Source organism: Giraffa tippelskirchi, chromosome 3 (genome assembly GCF_054371585.1).
Source record: "Giraffa tippelskirchi isolate mGirTip1 chromosome 3, T2T-mGirTip1v1.2.pri, whole genome shotgun sequence".
NCBI lineage: Eukaryota > Metazoa > Chordata > Mammalia > Artiodactyla > Giraffidae > Giraffa > Giraffa tippelskirchi.
In genome coordinates, this window is record NC_137277.1 from 99,283,100 (window position 1) to 99,298,939 (window position 15,840).

The following is a 15,840-nucleotide window of genomic DNA, read 5'->3' on the forward strand; positions in this document are numbered from 1 at the left end:
AGTCCCTTGGACTGCAAGGAGACCCAACCAGTCAGTCCTAAAGAAAATCAGCCCTGAATATTAATTGGAAGGACTGATGCTGAAGTTCCAATACTTTGGCCACCTGATGTGAAGAGCCAGCTCATTAGAAAAGACTCTGATGCTGGGAAAGATTGAAGGCAGGAGGAGAAGGGAGCAACAGAGGATCAAATGGTTGGATGGCATCACCAACTCAATGGACATGAGTTTGAGTAAGCTCTGGAAGATGGTGAAGGACAGGGAAGCCTGGCATGCTGCAGTCCATGGGGTCACAAAGAGTCAGACACGACTGAGTGACTGAACAACAGCAACAACAACAACAACCCACTCCAGTATTCTTGCCTGGAGAATCCCATGGACAAAGGAGCCTGGCGGGCTACAGTCCATGGGGTCACAAAGAGTCAGACACGACTAAGTGACTAACCCTTCTGTCTTATATGTTCTAATAAGTAGCCACATTAAAGCATGTATAAAGAAACTGGTGAAATTAATTTTAATAAATTATTTTATTTAACCTCATATGCCTAAATATTATCATTTCAACATGTAATCAACAGAGAAATTATTAATGAGATATTTTGCATTTTTCTGTGTGAAAGTTTTGTTTTTGGCCATGCCACACAGCACATGGAATCTTAGTTCCCTGACCAGGGATCGAACCTGTGCCCTCTGCATTGGATCCATGGAGTCTTCACCACTGAACCTCCAGGGAAGTCCCTGTACTAAGGTTTTGAAATCTACTGTGTACTTTCTAGTCACAGCACACCTCAGTTTGTATTAGCCATATTTCAACGAAATGTTCAGCAGCCACCTGTGGCTAGAGACTGCTAGATTGCACAGGTCAAGACAGACGAAAATGGCCCCATGGACTGCTGAATGCCATAGCTGAGAAATGGAGCCATAAAAAGTTTCTTGTATGCTCATAGACAAGGACCAAGCCTGGTGACCTAAGGAGATCTTGTTTCGTAATCAGTTTCTGGCAGGAAAAAGCTCTTTTGAAGGAAATCTCTGCAGGAGGTCCCTTTTGTCTTTCCACTAACCTTAAACCAGCCCCCTCTCTCCCACCATGCTCTATTCATCTCTGGCCCTAGCACACCTTTCAAATCTTTTGATCACACAATACCTTGCCTAACCTGTTGGTTCTTTCTGTACATCAAAGAAATAGAAATGAAGAATACATAATTAACAGATGACCAGATCTCTTCCCTGGATTCCTCTTCAGTAATTTCAAGAACAAACTGTGGGAATAAGATAGCATCTAAAGAAAACTCATAGGAAGTGGACAAACTGCTCATAAGCCAACACACAGTGGGGGATGGTGATGACTCTGACCTATTATCTCAATGATTAACTAAGATTTCTTCCTTTTTACCCTTTAAAAACTTTCATGGCTGCAGAATCTTCAGAGGTAGTTTTGAGGGGACACTGAGTCCACGATCTCCCCAGATTGCTGGCATTCTTTTTTTTTTTTTGGCATTCTGATTAAAAGCATCTTTCTTTTCTACCAACATTGGCCTCTCGAGTATTGATTTTTGAACGGTGAGCAGTCGGACTTGATTTGGTAGGATTCAGGCTGAGTGGAATATAATCTAGCACTGCTCTGCAGGGACTGAGTGGACAGAAGCCCATGGGAATGCTTCAGTGGATCCATGAGAGATGGCAATCAGGCACCCAAGACCCACCCCTCTACACATGTCCGCATTCTATAAACCCCCAGCGACTTGGATGCCACCCTGGGGAAAGATGAAACCTCAACCATATCATGATTAAGATTCATTTGGTAAAATAGGGCAGAGCTCAAAATTCTGTATTGGTAAAGAAAGTTACACTTATTTAGTGGACTGAGTTTTCAAAATCATTATAAAAAGAGTGATGAACATGCTAGAAATGAGGTTTTTGTAAGGCCTGTATGCTGTTTTCTCATAGGCTGTCAGAAGATGATTTAAAGGAGAATGGTGAGTTTTCAACAAGTCAATCTCAAGGGAAAAAGGGGGAAGTATAGCATTCTTCTTTGGCCACCTGATGTGAAGAGCTGACTCATTAGAAAAGACCCTGATGCTGGGAAAGATTGAAGGGGATGACAAAGGACAAGACGGTTGGATGGCATCACCGACTCAAAGGACATGAGTTTGAACAAGCTCTGGGAGATGGTGAAGGACAGGGAAGCCTGGCGTGCTGCAGTTCATGGGGTCACAATGAGTCAGACACAACTGAGCGACTGAACAACAACAACAGCACTCTTCTACTTAGAAGGTACTCGAGTGACATGACAACCCAATATAGTATATCGGAACACTGTATTGATTGGGACTTGATTGGAACAAATAAGCCATAACAGGAGATTTTGAGAAAATTAGTGAAATTTGTATCTTGATTAGGTTACTAGAGGATTGCTAATTTGGATGATATTGCTGGAAAATGCCCTTATCTCTTAGATATGAATATTAAAAAATTAGAGATAAAATGTCAGGTTACTTGTAGACCAATATTCATAGCAGCCTTACTCATAGTAGTTAAAAAAATGGGAACAATCTAAAAGTCTGTCAGTTATGATGAATGGATAAATAAAATATGGAATATCTACATGATGGGAGATTATTCAGACATAAAGTATTGACTCACGCCACAACATGGATGAACCTTGAAAATATGCTAAATGAAAGAAGCCGATCACGAAAGGCTACATATTGTATGATTCCTCTTACGTAAAACATCTAGAATAGGCAAATGTATTAAAAAAGACAGAAAGTAGATTAGTGGTTGCCTAGGGCTGGGGATGTAGAGGGAAGTGGGGTTAACAGCTTAAGGATTCAAGATTTTCTTTTGGGATGATAAAAATGTTTTAAAATTGATTGTGGTAATAGGTTACACATATCTGTGAATATACTAAAAACATTGAATTGTGCACTCTAATTGGGTGAATTGTATGGTATATGACTTCAGTTCAGTTCAGTTGCTCAGTCGTGTCCAACTCTTTGCAACCCCATGGACTGCAGCACGCCAGGCCTCCCTGTCCATCACCAACTCCTGGAGTTTACCCAAACTCATGTCCATTGAGTCGGTGATGCCATCCAACCATTAAGCTGTATTTACAAAGGAGGGGAAAAAGGTGAAAACAAAGTCATGCTCTACAATTTTGCTTAAAACAACTAAGAGAAAAAAGGAGCAAATATGGCAGAGTTAACATTGTTAAACCTGGGTGCTGGATACACGAGGGTTTGTCCCACTATTCCCTCTACTTTTGTGTATATTTGGAATTAAAAAAAAAAAAAAAAAACTGGAGGATGGTAGTTCTCTCTGAACATCCATGCCTTTATACATCCATTTGAGAAGACATTCCCTTGCCTTCATAAATGCAAAAAAAATGCAGGAAGAGAGCATCACCCCTCTTTGGGGACTGTATGAGGTGCAGAAGTGGTAAATATTATTTCCTTTTCTTTGCTATTGAAAAGGTCTCTGGGGAGCAAATATTTAGGTGATCACCAGAGAATTGGGCTATGGGGGCCACTGATGGAAATGACCCGTCACACTTCCAGGCTACCACATAGCCAAATGCAGGATCAGATCATGGAAAAGAAATGCAAAGAAGGGAGATGGGCAGAGGAAGGAGAATTATAGTTGTGTCTAACTGTAAAAAAATTTCACTTACAAATATAAAATCCCAGAAAGCATTTTATGAGACAATTATTCGTTCTATAGAAATATTTCTAATGCTTTATGCAAACATAAAATTAATTTTTTTTCATGGCACAACATTGCAAATCAATTTCTGTGCATGCTCAGTTGTGTCTGACTCTTTGTGACCCCATGGACTATAGCCTGCCAGACTCTCTGTCCATGGGATTGCCCAGGCAAGAATACTGGAGCAGACTGCCATGCCGTCCTACAGGGGAATCTTTCTGGCCCAGGGATCGAACCCATGTCTCTTGCCTCTCCTGCACTGGCAGGTGGATTCTTTACCACTGCCACCACCTGGGAAGCCTCAGAAATCAACTATACCTCAATAAAATAAAATAGAATAAAATAATTTTTTCAACAGGCAAATATATGCAAATACATGGGAAAAGCCAAAAGTTGTAGAGCACCATGTTATTGTCCCACTTTTTGAATAATTAACTCATTTAATCCTTATTATAATCCCCATTTTACAGCTGAGACCCTTTAAGGTCGAAAACCCATACAACCATTAAAGGAGAGGCCAAAGTTTCCAGGGTCACGCCCTTAACCGCTACACTTGACCGCCCCCCTCATAAGACACAAAAGGCTGGTCCCTTCCCCAGAGGACACCACTGTTACCAGCTTCCTGGGTATCCTTCCAGAAGATAGGTAATTCTTTTGGAGGCGCATTCAAGCCCATTTTTCAATCAGCAGTTTGGAGAATGTATTCAGAGCCTCTCCTCCATCCACATGGCCAGTTCTGACCCATTAACTGTGAAGTCCCTGGGGCCCCCGCAGAGAGGCACAGCCTGTTACATTGCCACCTGTAAGCCACAGACCCACAAACAAGGGGCTTCTGATTTACTGGGCTTCTCCCTGCTGGTCCACAGAGCCGTTAATCTTCTGCCTCAGGGCAGAGTTTGACAGCTCCCAAAGGTCCCCATGAAGTACTCTTTTCAAAGTGAAATTCTCAATCAAATAAACTTGAAACAGACTTGGTCTGGATCCAGGTACAGACCCCCCCACCCCATGCCCCCAGGCAGTCATTGGCTACACTTCACTTCCTGGGTTTTTTGAGTCCTTTGGTGCAGGCTACTTTTTTCCTTCAATAAAACAGTGGTTTAAAACCTTCATTCTTCCTGTTCTAAAACTGTGCCAGGGCATAACCATTCTGTCTTCACCAAAAGTACACAAAAATCAACCAGGGCTCTGCACCCACCCTGGCTGTGGATTATCAGGTAAGCAATTTATCACACTCTTGATCTGCTTTTTGAAAAATATTCTTTTACCTGATAAAAACTTTTTTCACTCTTTTGTTTCTTCACTTGACATTTTATTTTTATTCTTTTTATGTTTTCCCTTGGATATTCAAATTATTCCTTTTCTTAAATGAACGCCCCCAGGTTCTCTTCACCTCTGCCAGGGACCTCAGTGATTTTCTGGTGGTAATAATAAAAAGGAAAGTTTTCTTTTCTCTCTGAAACTCTAACAACAACAAAAACAATCACAAAAGATGATATTTTGTGGGGCAGTGGCATGGAAATTTTTTCGTGAGAGGAGAAGATGTCAAGTACATTTCTAACATCTCTACAGTTTATATTAACAATGATCAGAGGTCTCCTGTGGGGCACTTCATCCTTTTGTGCTCATTTTATCTCTGAGCATATTGATGTGGGATTCATTAATGCCATTTTGGTCTTTCTTTCCTCCTGGCACAAGGCAGGGGCTGTGCTTCCCTGCCCCTTTCGAAGTAGGGTGAGACTATGAGACTTGCTTTGGCTAGCGGAATGTGAGAGGTAATATATATTATTTCCCAGTGAAGTGTGAAGTGAGGTGAAAGTCGCTCAGTCGCAAAGTGTCTGACTCTTTGTGACCCCATGGACTATACAGCCCACGGAATTCTCCAGGCCAGAATACTGGAGTGGGTAGCCTTTTCCTTCCCCAGGGGATCTTCCCAACTCAGGGATTGAACCCAGGTCTCTCATATTGCAGGCGGATTCTTCACCAGCTGAGCCACAGGGAAGCCCAAGAATACTGGAGTGGACAGCCTATCCCTTCTCCAGCAGATCTTTCTGACCCAGGAATCGAACCAGGGTCTCCTGCATTGCGGATTCTTTACCAACTGAGCTACGAGGGAAGCCTCATCATTTCCCAGGGAAAACTTGAAAAGCCCATGTGTATGTCTCAGATTCCCATCCTGCTGCTGCAGTGATTATAGAAGTAAGTGTTAAATAGAATCTTCACTGCTTCCCAGGTGGCGCTAGTGGCAAAGAACCTGCCTGCCAATGCAGGAGACATGGGTTCCATACCTGGTTCAGGAAGATCCCCTGGAGGAGGGCAGGGTAGCCCACTCCAGTATTCTTGTCTGGAGAATCCCTTGGACAGAGAAGCCTGGCAGACTGCGGCCCATAGCGTTGCAAAGAGTTGGATACGACTGAAGCAACTCAGCACAGCACACAGCACCGAGTCTCCAGAGCCTGAGTCCTTGAGTGACAATCATTAAAAGATCCCCCTCACTGCAATGATTAGGGAAAAATCAACTTTCCTTATGGTAAGGCACTAAGGTTTGGGAGCTATCTGGTACAATCTAGCCCCTCTAGACATATAATTTGAAACAAGTATATATAAGTAATAATGAGCCCTGTGGACTTTTGCCTCAACCTGTGAGGACAAAAATTAAGTCTGTTTTTCCGTCCAATTGAGCAATCTCAGATAAAATAACAATTTGATTGATGCATTTAGCAAATATTAATTAAGGACCTAGTCTGTTCAAAGCGCTATTAACAAGAGTAACAAAAACTTTATTTGATCATCAGGACTACTGATTTAAGAGACACTAAAATTTCAGATAATTCAAAACAGCCAAAACAACTTAGTATCTAGAATGCTGTGTTTAGTGATTTTTATTACAATTTCCCATTGCCTCTGAGCATTTTCCAGCTATAAAATTGTTAAAGGGTAGATTTCCCTCCAAAAGGTAAAATCATGACTCTCATGCAGATATAAAATGAGCACATGTTAAAGATTTTACTTAACTCATTATTCAGTGAAGAAACTGTAAATACATTATAACTGGTTAAAAGGAGAAACCAAAAGAACCACCACTTCATACAGAATAAAGGAATGTTGAAGTTAATTCACAAAAAGGACACAAAGTGGGAATTTTTCACTAGGATGTGGTGGGGGCAGGGTGGTTCAGCAGTGTGGGGAAAGTCAGTTTAAACCACCACACCACAATTCCACCAAGGAATTTATTTGTATGATACTATAAAAATTATTTTATATTACTATCAAATATCTACAAATTCAGAGTTATGAAATAGCTCAAAGTCAGCAAAAGGTTAGAAATGATAAAGCAAAGGGTGTGTTCTAGACAATTCAGTTTTCCATTAGAAATATCCATTAAGCTCTTTTCCTTATTCTAAATTTCCTTACAGATTGGATTCCCAAAATTAAAAAAAAAAAAAACGATTAAAATAAGTGATGCTATTTACTCAGTGCTCGGCAATGTGCTAAGTTTTGCATACATCATCATTAGATGGATATTATCATTACTATTTTATAGATTGGATAACTGGGACTTAACTTGCCCAATAGCCCAATTTTTTTGTTGTTGTTGTTCTCACCCAGTGGCTTGAGGGATCTGAATTCCCATGTCAGGCCCTCGACAGTGAGAGCACAGAGTGCTAACCACTGGACTGCCAAGGAATTCCCTATTGCAAAATTCAAATGAATGTCTGATTCCAAAGCTTTCAACATTTTTTTTTTTAAATATTTAAGATAATGACAAATTTTTAAAATAATTAATATACAGTAAAATTGACATTTTCATGGTATACAGTTCTAAGAGTTTTAACACATGTATAGATTCTCCTAACCACAATAACAATCAGGATACAGAATTGTCCCTCCCTTCTCCCCCCAAATCTCCTTGAGCAACTCCTTTGTAGTCACATCCTTCTCCTGCCCCTGGCAACCAATGATTTGTTGTCTGTTGCTATGCTTTTGTCTTTTCAAGAATGTCAAATAAATGGAATCACACAGTTTGTAACCTTTAAAAGATTGGGGGAGGGTTGTGGTTAATTACAGATTCACAGAAAGTTGCAAAAATAGTATAGAGAGGTCCTAGTACACTTCACCCAGTTACCCCAAAGGCTGACATCTTACATAACTACAGTGAAATATCAAAACCAGGAGACTGATCTTGATACACTCCACAGCCCTCATTCCATGTTCATCAACTTAACATTTACTCATTGATGGGTACCTGTACAGTTCTCTACAATTTTATCGTGTGTAGTTTTGTGTAAAGTGAAAGTGAAAGTCGCTCAGTTGTGTCCAACTCTTTGTGACCCCAAGGACCATATAGTCCATGGAATTCTCTAGGCCAGAATACTGGAGTGGGTAGCCTATCCCTTTTCCAGAGAATCTTCCCGACCCAGGAATCGAACTGGGGTCTCCTGCATTGCAGGCGGATTCTTTACCAACTGAACTATCAGGGAAGCCCATTGTGTAACCATCATCACAATCAAGATAGGGAATTATTCCATCACTGCAAAAATCCTTGCGCCATCCCTTTATAGTCATATCTTATGGGGTTAAATTTTAGAAACCTTTCTTTATGTGTTTTCCATCCTTAAAAAAGGAGAAAACACTTTAAGGTAAACAATTCAGTCCTTCTTTTATACTGTAATATTTGTTTTTTACTGACATTATTTTTAGAAAGTTCAAAAAATTTCATCTTTTTTTCATAATTATTATTGAAAAAAAATTTTGTCACATAGAGAGATTTCAAGAGTGTTCCATCACAGGTGTCACTTGTACTATGAAGGTCACCATTTGGAAACCTTGGACTCACCCAGGCATCAAGGTGAACACAGTAGCCCATCACTTAAAATGAGTTCCAACTCTTTTACAGCTGTTGAGCCAAAGGTAGAACCTTAATCATTTTCCTCTTCAGGAAAATGAAGAGGAAATTTGTTTTATAAAACAAATTTCATAAGAAAAAGTATGACATGTTAAAATACTAAAAATGTCATGCTTTGGTAGTACATAAAATGAACTGTGGAAATGGAATAAATCAAACTCATTTCAAAGTTAAATAAAACTTTTTTAGGGGAAAGTAATTTTCAAACCTATAAAATCTCACTGCTTCCTCTGGGCTCTGTTTTTCCAACTAACCAGATTTACTGTTTTAGGGTAAGAATATCTGCAGATATTCCCATTTCCATCTTTTTTTCTATTGCTTATAAATTAAAACAAACTTTAAAGAAGCTTGCTACTTTGGAATTACCAGAATACTATTTAACTATATTGATTGGTGGAAGACTCTGCTTCCTTATGGACCCCATCCATATTCTTTCTTGTATGTTGTTTCTGTCATGGATTAATATTTATTATAAACATAAGGATGGCTCCCATCCTTTACTCAAGTTTTCTCTCTTGCACTCTCTGGTGGGCTTAGCCTTCAGCCATGATGGAATTTTCCTCCTAGAGCCTGGACAGAGACATTCCATTCAGTACTGAAGGCATACGTAATCTGCAGAGCCCGAGCCTGGAATAATAAGGAAACTAAATACTAATGGGAGGGGGCAGGTAGAGTATGGTTACTATTGACTCTTCTTATATGTAGTCTCTTTTCTATATAATTGGAATTAAAACCCGAGGTGTGGGCGATTTTCAGAGATGTCAATTAATTCATTACTATGGGGTCACAAAGAGTCAGACATGACTTAGCGACTGAGCACAGGCACGCACATGATTGGATAAGGGCTTCCCTCGTGGCTCAGTGCTAAAGAATCTGCCTTCTAGTACAAGAGACACAGGAGACTCCGTCTCCATCCCTGGGTTGAGAAGATCCCCTGGAGTAGGAAATGGCAACCCACTCCAGTATTCTTGTCTGGAAAATTCCGTGGACAGTGGAGCCTGGTGTGCTACAGTCCATGGTGTCACAAAGAGTCAAATGCAAATGAGCATGCACTCATGAGCGCGGGTACTTTATGACTGGATAAATGTATTGTCTGTGGTTCTTGGTGAATGGCTTTGCCCCGAGGTCCGAAAACGTGACTAATAATGAGAAAAGTAGGACACAGAGGTACCTCTTTCATATAAGAGAACTAGTTTCCATTTGCCCCTCCAGACTGACTCTCTATTCTTCTCCTCGCCTAGGGTGCCAGCTTCAGCAACAAAAATACACCATGAAGAGTGAGGTGAGGTATTTTCCCTTTCTGGTTGCAGAAGCTTGGCTGTGTCACTCTGCCAAGGCATGGCTCCCACAGGTGCCCTGGCTTATAGCTAGAGTTGCTCTTGGGGTCCAGTGACTGTTCTCTTTTCTGATCTTGGGACTTAAAGGTGGTCATTGCTCTCTGTGTTGCAAGCCCTTAATACTCACCATGCTTTTTGGTTTCCCTTAACCCTCACACCACTGAAAATGGTCCCTTCATTAAATTCATCTCAGTTCCCACACTTGAAAGTGCCATCTGTTTCCTGTCAGGACTCTGACTGACACAAAGTAGTTCTGATTAGAGGAGAATACATCTCATGCTTTGTAAAAAGATAAATTGCAAATTGAACCATAGAGTTATATAACATAGCTTTATGTCTGTGTGGGCTTGCATAGCTTCAAGGATGTTTTAGCTTAATTATGGTGCATCTTTAAATGGAGTTGAATCCTAATATCTCAGATTCTAGAGACATTGGAGATGGTTCTAGTCATCCACTATTAGACGTAATTCAACAGTGAAGATTCCTATGTAGATAACATGGTCCTCTTGATTTCTCCCTTACACGTCAAATGTCGAATATGATTATTTGATGTTTATGCAATTCTAGTCACTTAATTCACTTACCTTTCAAGAAGATAAATGTGTGTGTATATATATGTCTGTGTGTATAAAGTTTAAAAAAAGAGTATTTAAATAAATTATGATAAATTTATACTATAGAATATTATATAATTATTAGAAAGAATGAGTTAGGACTATAGGTACTAATATGGAAATAGCTCCAAGACCTTTTATTAAGTGACGAAACCAAGGCTAGAGCAAAAAAATACAGAACAATTAAATAGTTTGTGTATGTATAATCATCAAGAATTAACTTGGGGAGGGTGTGTATACCAGACCAGACTGCCTTGGGAGAAAGGAGGGCTTGGAAGAATGGTGTTTTTGCGTTTTGTTCTCTGTACTTAATGTAAAGGATCTATTGCAACATGTGTTTTGAGTTCACCTATGCTTTTTCCTGGGGCTCCCCTGGTGGGTGAATCCACCTGTCAATGCAGGAGACGGGGGTTCAATCTCTGGGTCAGGAAGATGCCCTGGAGAAGGAAATGGCAACTCATTCCAGTATTTTTGACTGGGAAATCCCATGGACAGAAGAGCCTGGCAGGCTACAATCTGTGGGGTTGTAAGAATTTGACATGACTTAGCAACTAAACAACAATAACAGCAATGCTTTTTCCTAAAGTCTCACCCAAATGACAGTAAAGACATTAAGAGGTAATACAGGGCCAATAGACCAGAGGGAACACTAAGAGGATCAGAGATATCAGCAGAATTTTGGAAGGTTAAAGTGGAGGGTAAGTGGTAACTGAATTATCAGGATGGTGAAAACCGAAGCTTGTGTTTCTGCAGAGGTAGTCACCAGTGAGAAGCAAACTGATTCATGGCTCAGAATACCCAAGAGACTCAGAAATTAGAGACACCATGTACTTTCAGGAGGGGCAAGATGTGAGATGAACATAGGAAAATTAGTTGAGAGTTTGTACAAGGAGCAAGTAGACCCCTTGAACTTCTACCCCACCCCTGATGTCCAGAGATTACAGCACCCCCCCACCCTCCACCTCATCAGGAAATGGGAGGCTTGATCCATGAGGAGATGATGCCAAAGAGACTCTGGACTCAGGGATGATGACAGGCACAGCTGAAGGGGATGAGGCACCAGACAGAAAATAGTGGGATTGAGAGAAGGATTACACACTGCACAGTGAAACCCACGCCTTCTTTCCATCTCAGTCCCCAGAATGCAGGCAAGGAAATGTATACCCCTCAGTCAGTAGACTGGATAATTTTTCCTTGGAGAAGTTCCAAGAAAAAAAGACCTATTGACATTTAGGGTTGTCCAGTAAAATGTCCAAGTTCCACTTGATTACCCTACAGTGACGCTCACCATTCAGCAAGCCCCATTCATGTTCCTAGAGCTTTCAATCAGCCTTTTAGCACCTCATGTTTAATAGGAACTGGCAGACACTTTGAGGAAAGCCTGTGACATGAAAAAATGGGGACAAAATGACAAGAGAAAAGGAACTCAGAAGAATAAAGACAGTGCAAAGAACAGAAGGAAACTCCAAATGACTAACATCCTCTGAAAGATAAGTGATGATACCACATCCTTGAAATGAAAACAGGATGATAAGACAATGGAATATATAAAGAATAAGAAAAAGCTTTTGAAATTAAAAATATGTTGACTTAAGTTAAAAATTCAATAGAGGGTTAAAAGACAAAGTTGAAGAATCCCAGAGAAGCTGAACAGCAGCAACAACAACAAAAAAACTAGAAAAAGAAAGAAAAATAGAGCAGTTTAAGAGATTCACTATCTGATTAATAGGGATTTCAGAAAGAAAACAAAAGCAGCAGAAATTGTCAGCCATTGTATCAGTCTGGATTCTCCAGAGAAACAGAATCAATGGTGTATATATTTCTACTTATATAAATTCAATGTATTTATTATAAGGGATCAGTTTACTTATTGATTATGGAGGCCAGCATGTCCCCAGATCTGCAATCAGTAAGCTGGAGACCCAGGAAAGTCAATGGTGTATTTGCAGTTCAAGCCTGAGTCCAAAGGCAGGAGAAGACTGATTTCCCATATGGAAGACTAGCAGAGAAAGTGAATTCTCTCTTACTCAGCCTTTTTTTTTTTTTTCTATTCAGGGTTTCAGTGAATTGAAAGAGGCCTACCGGCACTGGAGGACAATTGCTTTACTCACTGATTCAAACGTTAATCTCATCTAGAAACACTCAGGCACACCCAGAATAATGTTTACCCAGCTATTTGGGCACCCTGTGGCCCCGTCAAGCTGACACATAAAGTTAACCATCCTAGACACGATACAGGAACATATTTCAGAATAAAGACTATGACAGGTCCAAATGAGAATGAGAAATGAAAATGATCCATATCAAGGCACGTCACTGAAAAACCCTCCATCATTAGGGATAGTAAGAATCTAAAAGTTTCCAGAAAGAAAAAGAAAGGCCACAAGGAACTAGAATAGCGTTAGACTCTCAACAACACTAGTAGTTACAAGCTATTGCAGCAGTGTCTCCAAAATTCTGCAAGAAAAATTCTTCCATAGCAGGAAATGAGTAGATAATGTCTAAAATTGCATGAAGTTATTAGTAAAACTATGGAGTTAAATATAAGACGAGAAACTGCTAACTGGATTAGAAGTTGTCTCTGCCTTCGAGGAATCCACTTCTGGGGCTGAGTACTGTTTTGTTGTTTGTTTGTTTATTACTTTAAATGTTGTAAGTATTTGACCTTTCAAACCTTGGCTGGGTATATTTTTGATTGCCAAACATATTTTTATGACCCAAATGAATTGTATATATAGTAATATAAAACATTGATCTTAAAGGTTTTCTTAATCTTTCTGGAATAGGATGGGTCTAGACAATTAAGTTATGACCAACCTAGACAGCATATTAAAAAGCAGAGACATTGCCAACAAAGGTCTATGGTTTTTCCAGTAGTCATGTATGGATGTGAGAGTTGGACTATAAAGAAAGCTGAGCACTGAAGAATTGATGCTTTTGAACTGTGGTGGTGGAGAAGACTCTTGAGAGTCCCTTGAACTGCAAAGAGATCCAACCAGTCCATCCTAAAGGAAATCAGTCCTGAATATTCATTGGAAGGACTGATATTGAAGCTGAAACTCTAATACTTTGGGCCACCTGATGCAAAGAACTGACTCATTGGAAAAGACACTGATGCTGGGAAAGAATGAAGGCGGGAGGAGAAGGGGACGATAGAGGATGAGATGGTTGGATGGCATCACTGACTCAATGGACATGAGTTTGAGTAAACTCCGGGAGTTGGTGATGGTCAGGGAGGTCTGGTGTGCTGCAGTCCATGAGGTTGCAAAGAGTCGGACACGACTGAGCGACTGAACTGAGACAATTAAGATATCTTGATGTTAATTACCTCTAGTTACTAATCACTGTTTTCCCTTAATTCAAATACCTAATTCAAATGGCTAAATGCATTAGGCATGTACTTTATTATATTATTTAGAAAGTATTTCTATCAGAGTAAGATATTTTCTATTGTACGGGATGAAAAACAATTTTTTCCTTCTACTAAGTTCTCAGTTGGGGCTCTGTAACAAAAGACAGATTAACAAGAGAAAAGCATTCAAATTTATTCAGTATAAGTTTTATGTGACACAAGAGTCTTCACAAGGAAATGAAGAACCCCCCCAGGAAACAGTTAAACCTGAGCGTTTTTATACTAGCTTTGATGAAGAATGCAAAGTCACAGAAAAATGTGATAGGACAAAAGGGCAAGAGCTGAGAGTACCAAACTGAGGGCAACTTAGCAAGGAGGCCTGTTTGTTCAGATTCCTTTCAGTGTCCCTCCTTTCCTCTGGAAAGAGGGAGATCACTTCTCACAGGAGGGTCTTTTGACCTTCTTCCAGGGAGAAGGGAAGATCAGAGACTCCTTTACACCCCTGTCATTTCTCAAATTCCTTTAGCTTAAAATATTCTGTGTGCCAAGGTGCCATATTTGGGGAGTAGTGTATTCTTAACTCTGTCACTATCATAAATTAAATGTATTAACTCTTTGCGAAATACTGTTGCTAAGAATTTTTATGTATAATCAGACGATTCTGTAATTTTATTTTACTCTTTTTGCATACAGTTTCTATTGCATTCTCTTAATAATCATCAAAGAGAACAGCCCTAGATTAATACCTTAAAAGTTAATGAATTATTCAGACATATTCTTTTGAGATATTTATATATATCCTCTCATATAATTTCCTTTTTCTAATCAGGGTAGAAGTATTAATATCTAATCTGTGTATCTTGGCTTGAATTTCTTTAAATTATCTTTATATAAGCAATGCTCGTAAAATAAACATGTAGTTCTATAGAAAACAATCTAGAGGAATATTTAGCGAAAAACTAACATTGGATAGCTGGGAAGTAGAATTGGGGAGGATTTTCTAAAATATTTTACAGCCTTTGTGTGTTATTTTTATAATCAGAATATATTTGTGCATGGGTATGTGTGTATGCATATATGTAAGATAAAATGAGAGGTTTTACTTGGCAGTTTTGGCCTCTATTGCAATTCTTTATTGTTTTCACCTTCATCATAAAGGGATTTTATTGGCACAAACCTAAAGGATATTCTGTTGAACTTCACATGACATTCTAGAATTTGGTTTAGCCGTTTTGAGCAAATGACTGTAAACTGAGGTGAGGCGAACAAAGGCAACTGCCCTGCTTTAAACTGTTAGATCCAAATTGGATTCAATATGTTAGTGGTACAGCCAGGAATGCCTAAGCTGGCTGATGGACAGTCACTTGTCAGTCCACAATCAGTCAACAGAAAATACATGTGTGCATGGGAAATGAACTTTATAGATTAAAAAACCCAATATGAATAAATTATAATTGTTATATATTAATTAATAGAATTCATTTCAATTTTTCCCTCCTTTCCTTGTTAAGCCATTTTATGTTGACCAAAAAATACAAATAACAGAATCTCAACTTTCTGCTCTTACCCTTCTGGAGTGGGAAGCATTTTCTTTCAAATTAGCCCTTCCCGCTTGAGAAGACCTTGACTGGATCAATTCTTTAATTTCTAGGATAAACAACAAAAAGATTCTTGGTCTCATGTTCTCCAGTTTCTATATTATTATTCCAGTCCTTAGCATGCACTTAGAGACTCTGCAGATGATTTATGGTAGAATTAGGAATAGAACTGATAGTCTTTGCTCTTGTCAAAGATGAATAGGCAAGATATTGGAGTGGGTTGCCATTTCCTTCTCCAGGGGATCTTCCTGACCCAAGGATTGAACCTGCATCTCCTGCTTGGCAGGCGGATTCTTTACCAATGAGCCACCTGGGAAGCCCGGATAATATGGTAGAT

General features: G+C 39.6%; 2 protein-coding genes across 5 annotated transcripts in view; both read right to left on the bottom strand.

Moving 5' to 3' along the window:
* TANC1 (tetratricopeptide repeat, ankyrin repeat and coiled-coil containing 1) overlaps positions 1-15,840 on the bottom strand; it is a 327,768-nt gene that overhangs the window by 284,924 nt on the left and 27,004 nt on the right. For all 4 annotated transcript variants that reach the window (XM_081582806.1, XM_081582795.1, XM_081582801.1 and 1 more), the window contains exon 2: positions 15,473-15,552. The gene's annotated coding sequence lies outside the window, so the exon portion shown is untranslated. The remainder of the gene's footprint in view (positions 1-15,472; positions 15,553-15,840) is intronic.
* DAPL1 (death associated protein like 1) overlaps positions 1-15,840 on the bottom strand; it is an 88,347-nt gene that overhangs the window by 9,882 nt on the left and 62,625 nt on the right. The gene's annotated exons all lie outside the window — the stretch shown is intronic.